This window comes from Sus scrofa, chromosome 7 (assembly GCF_000003025.6).
Source record: "Sus scrofa isolate TJ Tabasco breed Duroc chromosome 7, Sscrofa11.1, whole genome shotgun sequence".
NCBI lineage: Eukaryota > Metazoa > Chordata > Mammalia > Artiodactyla > Suidae > Sus > Sus scrofa.
The window spans coordinates 62,195,289-62,202,447 of NC_010449.5; the positions used below are offsets into that span (position 1 = coordinate 62,195,289).

At 41.7% G+C, this 7,159-nt stretch overlaps 1 long non-coding RNA gene across 2 annotated transcripts in view; it reads right to left on the reverse strand.

Annotated features, from left to right (window-relative positions):
• The window catches only part of LOC102159091, a 186,964-nt gene extending 180,998 nt beyond the window's left edge, over positions 1-5,966 (reverse strand). For both annotated transcript variants that reach the window (XR_002345851.1, XR_002345850.1), the window contains exons 1-2: positions 5,804-5,966; positions 5,179-5,368 (exon numbers count right to left, since the gene is read on the reverse strand). This is a non-coding gene — a long non-coding RNA (uncharacterized LOC102159091). The remainder of the gene's footprint in view (positions 1-5,178; positions 5,369-5,803) is intronic.

The following is a 7,159-nucleotide window of genomic DNA, read 5'->3' on the forward strand; positions in this document are numbered from 1 at the left end:
CAGCTCACAGCAACGCTGGATCCTTAATCCAGTGAGTGAGGCCAGGGATCATACCCGCATCCTCATGGATACTCGTCAGATTCATTACCCCTGAACCACAAAGGGAACTCTCCCTTTAGGAAGTTTTGAACTGAAACAAATTTTCCAAAAGACCTGTGAAAGTTGTTAGCCAGGTTCAGAACAAGTTTCACCGCATGGCTTCTTGAGGTCAAAAGCAGTAAAGTGTGAGTCTTGCAAAGGAACTCCTCTCTTCTCACGTTGTTCAGCCATCGTTTTGTGCCTCTGCAGCCCCATGGGATTAACTGAGGATAACCTCTCCACATAGTCTCACTCTGCTGTGTGCTCACTTACTATAGTGTCATGCATTTCAAAACTGCTCTGGGTCTTATTGGCAAGTTATGACCTATTGGGACATCTGGAATTACTAGAGGAAGAGACTACCTAAGGCAGTGGCATTTAAAACTTTTTTTTACCTTGACCCACAGTACAAAATAACTTTTAGATCATGACCCTGCACACACATATATAAAATGCACAAAAGTATACATAAAAGGAATCAAGAGATTCATGAAACAATAATTTATTACCCTGGGTGCACTGTGATATTTCAATCTCAGCTGGATTTCATCCAAACAAATAAAACTTGTTGCTGCCCACTAAAATTGATCACTGTCCATTAACAGGTCATAATCTTGTTTGAAAAACACTAAAGGGTGTGATTTCACTTTCCAAGTTGCTACTGTGACATGTAAGGCCTCCCATGATCTGGCCCCATCTCCCTGTCTTGTATGAGTTCCTATTTCTTCTAACACAGCTTTTTAAATAATACAGAAGCTTTCTTTTATTGTGTAGGTACAACGTGACCGTGCCTGACTCCAGACTATGTGTACAATACCTCTGTTACTAACAATCCTGTGATGAGAGTACTGATTTCCTCCCAAAAAAAACAGATGAAGAAACTGAGCCTGAGAAAAGTTAATTAAGCATCTAAGTAGCTGAGCTCGAACTTGAACTCAATGAGTATAACCCCAAAGCCCCTTATTTTTCCACAATGGCCTCCTAGTGGCCGTAACTCCTTGCTGTCCTTCCACTCATTCTGCCTGGAGTCCAGCATGTTCATGCTGTTCCCCTAGCAGAAAGGCCCTTCCAGCCCTGCTTCTGGCAATTCACACATGCCCACTAGCACTTCTGCAGCCAGATCAAACCACGCTTTTTTTGAAGAAACTACCCAGATGATGTTGGCCCCTGTTCTCCTCCCTTCTCACTCTGAGAGGCAGAAAATCTCAGCGGTTAGAGCTGGAACACAAGAACCAGACTATCAGTTTTGAATGTTAGTTCAGCCACTTAGAGTCTGGTGATGATATTAACCTTCTCTGCCTCCATCTCCTCTTCTGCAAATGGAGATAATAATTGTTTCCACTGTTTCCACCCCAGAGGATTGTTGTCAGGAAAAATGTGTTAATAGGCGTAGCATAATTAGTACAGAAGTTGGTACATAGCAGGTTTTTAATAAATGTTGTATTATTCGGTTGTACCACAATGAGACTTCATCATGTCCTATCCTATGCCTTAATTATTTATTTGATATGTAAATATCCTATTTGTTTGACTAGAATGTAACTTCCTGGGTAGGGATGTACCCCATTCATATTTATAGCTGTACCCCAGAGTTACAAAGTACCAGGTATGCCATATACATTTAACAAATATCAGATTTAGGAATTACAAAACTGGCCAATGGAACAGGCAGTGAGGACCTGCTAGCCTTCACTTTTCTGAAGGTGAATAATAGTCACTTTTGGAGTCAATTTTGTTTGGGGGACTCCCCAGGATGGTTTTTAAACATCACACATAGACATGCACTTGAGGACATCTGTGGTGCAGATGCTGCTCTGCGTTCTGTTTAATGACTAAGCAGATACACATTTCATGGATTATGTACTGAGACCGGGATATGCAAAATTTCTCATCTCTTTATTTTTCCAAAACTGATGTTATTTTAGTTATTGAGCTTTTATTTCCACTTCATCTCTTCAAGTTTACTGCTGTCATTCTAAATATGATTCTTTCTCTCTCCCTTCCCCTTTCTTTCCTCCTTCACCAGCATAAGGACAAGGATGGAGTAAGAAATAGGCTAATAAACTCTGGAGGTTTTTTCCCAGCTCCTCGCATTTAATGAGGCTATAGATGTGGCTCTCAGAGGTTAGTTTGTTATATGCATCTCTGCAGAAAGTAGGGCATTTTAAACTTACTCAATATAGCCACTTTCTTTGTCCCTGGTTTTCTTTTTAAGCTCACCCAGTTTTATTCACTCTGCAAGCCCCTTGCCCCCAACAATAAGCAGCTTGCAGTGAGGAAGAGACAGCGAAAAGGCAAACACCTCTGGCCGGGCTGGCTTTTGCCACCAGTCATAATAAAAACATTGGGTTTTGGTTGGTTGGTTGTTTTTTTTTTTTTTTTTGTACCCAGAAACACAAAAAATCAGACACAAAAAGGGCACAAAGAGAAATCTCACAGGAAAAATCATACAGAACATCTAAAGAAAATCACACACTTTACTGAACTTATGATCTTTTCCAAGAAGTGAAAAGGTGAGCGCCCTTAAATGCCTGTCCTCAGGGAAGACATTTCTGTTTGCACTAGAAATGCCCTTGTTGGTTTTGATGGCACCCAAACACTATCTCCCTTCTAGAACTTCACCTGGTCAACACTGGTCCTCAGGACGTGGTTCTTCACCCTTGCTCCCTACCTGCTGGTCAGTGGGTAAGACAGAATGCAAAGAGAAATTACAGCTCCCCGATAAGCAGCATTTTCCTCCAGAAAGTGACTTGAATAAGCTTCAGCTGAGGGATCAATCATTCTAAAACTCTACCTACTCTATTGAGGGCTTGTAGAAAGTTCTAGAAGAGCCCGGACACTCACTGGTTGCTCAGAATTCTTGGCATTACAATCTGTCATTTATGATTTCACTATGGAATTCCTTCATGTGTGATAAGGCATGTGCTTGTGTTGGCACAAATAGAAATGTATAAATCAGTGGACAGTCGGCCAGGCCTGAGGATTTGACAACCTCCTTTGACATCTCGCTAACGCGCTACAATTGCAAAATTGGATTCTTGGCTTCAGCACAAAGCAACAGGTGCTGGTGTAGTCACAGTAGTGCTAAATGGGAGTTTGGTATAACTTCTTCAGAACCACACAGGCACTTTGATTTTTGCCCTGAGATTGGTTCTCCTAGGCTTCTTGGGACATTTATGAAGACCATATCTGCTACCCTCAGCTGTGAGCTCAAGTGGTCAGTGAGTATGGCCCAGTGAAGCCCAGGCTTGGCTATCCATAGAGCTTATGACAAAAACAGATTTGAAATACTACATGTCAGTGTTATATATGTAAAATAAATGATTCTGTTCAGAACTCTTAAACAGTGTATTTCACTAAATAATTTTCAATAATAGCAGAATATTACTAGTTGCAGAGTAAAATTTTTCTGAATTGCGCCAACTCTATTTTGACTCCTCTTTCTCACAATCTCCACTTAACTATTTTAAAAGCAATTCTGTTTCTAATAATAGAGTAACATTCTCTTCCTTCTAATCTGAAATCTGTCCGTTCTCAGTTTCTAAATAATCCACCTGCTCCTTCTAAACACAGTGTGAGTACTTCCTCATGAAGTAAAGCTTTGGTGGGCAAAACCTTACTTCTGAGATTCTTCTTGTCAACGTGGAAATGCTTCCTTTGAACTTCCGTTCCCAGTAATTTTACCCAGAGATGAACTGACATCAGTGTCTGCTTTAAGCCTACAGAAAGATTTCCTTAACCTTTAAACACCAGAGGCTTATTTTCAAGGAATAAGCATGATTTCATGTGGAGTCAGACTACAACATGGGGGGAAAAAAGTTCGGAGAGACTATGTTGAATCCATTCCCTGAAGCTCTAGAGCAGGGGGCCTGGCTAGGAGAGAAAAAGCAAGGACCTATTTCAAGGAGTAGACAGAAGACGACTAGGCACAGTCTGCAGGCTTAGGCTGAGGGAGTAGGGAAAGAGAACTGGGGTGTCCTGCCCATCTCACTGGGTGCAGTGGAATATGTCTATCCTGGAACTTGGGTCAGAGCAGTTTACTCCCTGAAAACGTCATCACACCAAGATGAGGAGAAGGAAAGAGTGAGACAGTGATGAGCCGATTAGCAAGTAACAAGACTGGAATAGGTATTAGCATGGATCAGAGATAACTGCCAAGTAGGTAAGGTTGAGCTTGATTCTTTCCTGAAGTGTGGGTGAGCTGGATCTAGAGCAGTGCTTCTCCAAATTTCATGTGCTCGTGAATCCCTCAGAGATCTAGTTAAAGCGAAGTTTTTTATCCAGTAAATGTGGAGTGAGGCCCAAGATTCTGCATTTCTAGCAAGCTCCTAGATAATGTCTATACTGTTAGTTCAAAGACAACAGTTTAAAAAATTAAAAAATTTAGGTAGGGACCTACTGCATAGCCCAGGGAAATCTACCCAATTGTCTATAATAACCTATAGGGGAAGAAAGAACGGATAAATGTATATGTATAACTGATTCACTTTGCTGTACATCTGACACTAATACAACCCTGTAAGTCAACTACACTCCAATAAAATTTTTAAAAATAAAGGAAGACCCAAACTTTAAAAAAAAAAAAAAAAAAAAAAAAGCTTACATTTTAAGAAGCAAGAAGGGCCTAGAACAAACTGGACTTGTGAAAACAGATTGGCATAGGTCAGAGGGCCCATTGGTACCCTGAAGTAAAGGATTTTCTTCAGTGAACGGTAACGCCCACAGTGTGAAAGATAACATTACTTCATTAAGTGGCTGATGAGGCCTGGATCTAAAGGGTAAACAGTAAATACCATCTGTCGCCAGCAGAGGGCAGCAGAGGGCAGGGTAACTCGTACAGGACTCCTCCCACCCCCCCAACCAGCCAAAAAAGCCTGGGATTTATTCTAATAAAGCTCAGAACAGAACATGGGTAAGAGTTGGAAAAGCAAGATACTGAGAAAATCAACAGCATGGAGAGAGATATTCACATGAGCCAGAAAAATTCACAGGACGGAACACTTTATAGCAGTAGAAAGAACACCCATCAAAAGTTTGGAAACCTAGGGTCCGATTCAGACTTGGAAACTAATGACTTGGGCCTTTGGGCCAGTCACTCACCGCCAGCCTTGATTTCCTCATCAGTAAAACAAGAAGTGCAAAGGGTGATCTCCAGTAGGCTCTTCCAACATTCACACCTGTGATCAGTGCTTCTGGAAGAATCCCTACTCCATAGGCGAGGGCGGGGGCAGTCAGAGGGCAGTCACTCCGCTGGGTGAGGACCAACAGGGCATGTGGATGGATAGTGAATCTGTTTGGTGTGAAAGCAAGGGCTCTGGTAGTAGTTGTGGGTTTCTATTGTTTGGCTTTTTTTTTTTTTTAATCTGTTAAAGATTACATGCACATTGTTCAAAAAGTAAATAGGACTAAAAGGCATATAACCAAAACAACAGTCTCGTCATCCTTATCCTCCTTATCTTTTGCCTCAGAAGCAAGTCTCTGAATTCTCCAGTTTGCTCCATTTTTCCAAATACTATGAATAATATAATCCTACTACTTGATCCAGTACCTACTGACTTTTTACTCTGGTGGCTTCGGATATTAATCACGCCATCGCTTCCCTTTATTATCCTCCAAATATAATTTATCTTATTTTTTGGATCATACCTATATTTGCCACCAGCAAAGATCATTAACGATCCCTGGGAAATAAAAATAGAATCTGGGAAATAAAATAAAGTCTAACCTTCTTTTCCTTTGTGCTTCGTCCAGTTTCACTTGTTCACAAAGGGCCCAAGGCAGAAGCCTCCCAGCGGGCCTTTCAGACCAGCATTCCTAGTGCCAAACGCCTGCAAAGGACACTTGAACTCTGGAGACCAACCGTGTCTGGAAACCCCGAGCAGGAGCCGTAGTTCAAGATGGCGGCCGGCGGGGCAGAGACGCCAAGCCGCGCGCAGCCGCCCTGAACTCCCCTCCAGCCCCGCCCACAGCCTTTCCCGGAGAGCCCGCGCTCCAGAGCCCAGGTGAGCCTCTCTCCATTCTCTAATCAAAGAATAAAGTTATCCTTTGCTTCTGAGCCAAACTGGGGTCTCATTCTGTTGGCTCCAATGACACTGTACAGAAGGACCCTTGTTGGGGTCCAACTCAAAAGGGTCGGTACACAGTCACTGTTTTCTGTCACTGCAACTATCAATCTTATTCAAGTAACATACTACATCAAGGAATATACTATGATTGCATTTAGTTTCTTGTACAACCTTCTATTCATTCTGGAATTGTTGTCTTATTTTTTATATATATAATGATTTTTCTTTTCCATTATAGCTGGTGTACAGTGCCCCATCAATTTTCTACTGTACAGCATGGTGATCCAGTAACACATACATGTATACATTCTTTTTTCTCACATTATCAGGCTCCATCATAAGTGACTAGAGGTAGTTCTCAGTGCTACACAGCGGGATCTCATTGCTTATCCATTCCAATGGCCACAGTCTGCATCTATTAAGCCCAAGCTCCCAATCCATCCCACTCCTTCCCCCTCCCCCTTGGCAACCACAAGTTTATTCTCCAAGTCTGTGATTTTTTTTCTGTGGAAAGGTTCATCTGTGCCGTATATTAGATTCCAAATATAAGTGACTCTCATACTGAGTGAAGTAAGTCAGAAAGACAAATGTCTTATTTTTTTATTTACTTAATTTACTATGACATCTGACTAAATTTCACATACACTCCAACACCTTCCAAAGACAGTTTTCCACGTAGGAGAATGTATCAGATTATTCTCAGTGTCACATTCTAGTGTTGGATCCTCCTTCCTGGATCTCATCTGTCCTCCAGGTTTGGTTTTGCTTTTTCCTAATTTTAGTGGAGCATATCCTCCAGTATCATCCAGCAACTCTTGTCAATGCCTCTTTGGTCACCATAGTTGTCTAAGGCACATTCTCCAGTAGATTCCTTAGGAAGAGTTCACAGAACTAATGCTTCCTGTATTGTACCATGGTCAGGACAGCTGGTCTGAGTTCTGTATTTGAAGATGTTTGGCTGGATATAAAATCCTTAGCTTACATTTCCCTTCCTTGTGTATCTTAATTATGTCACT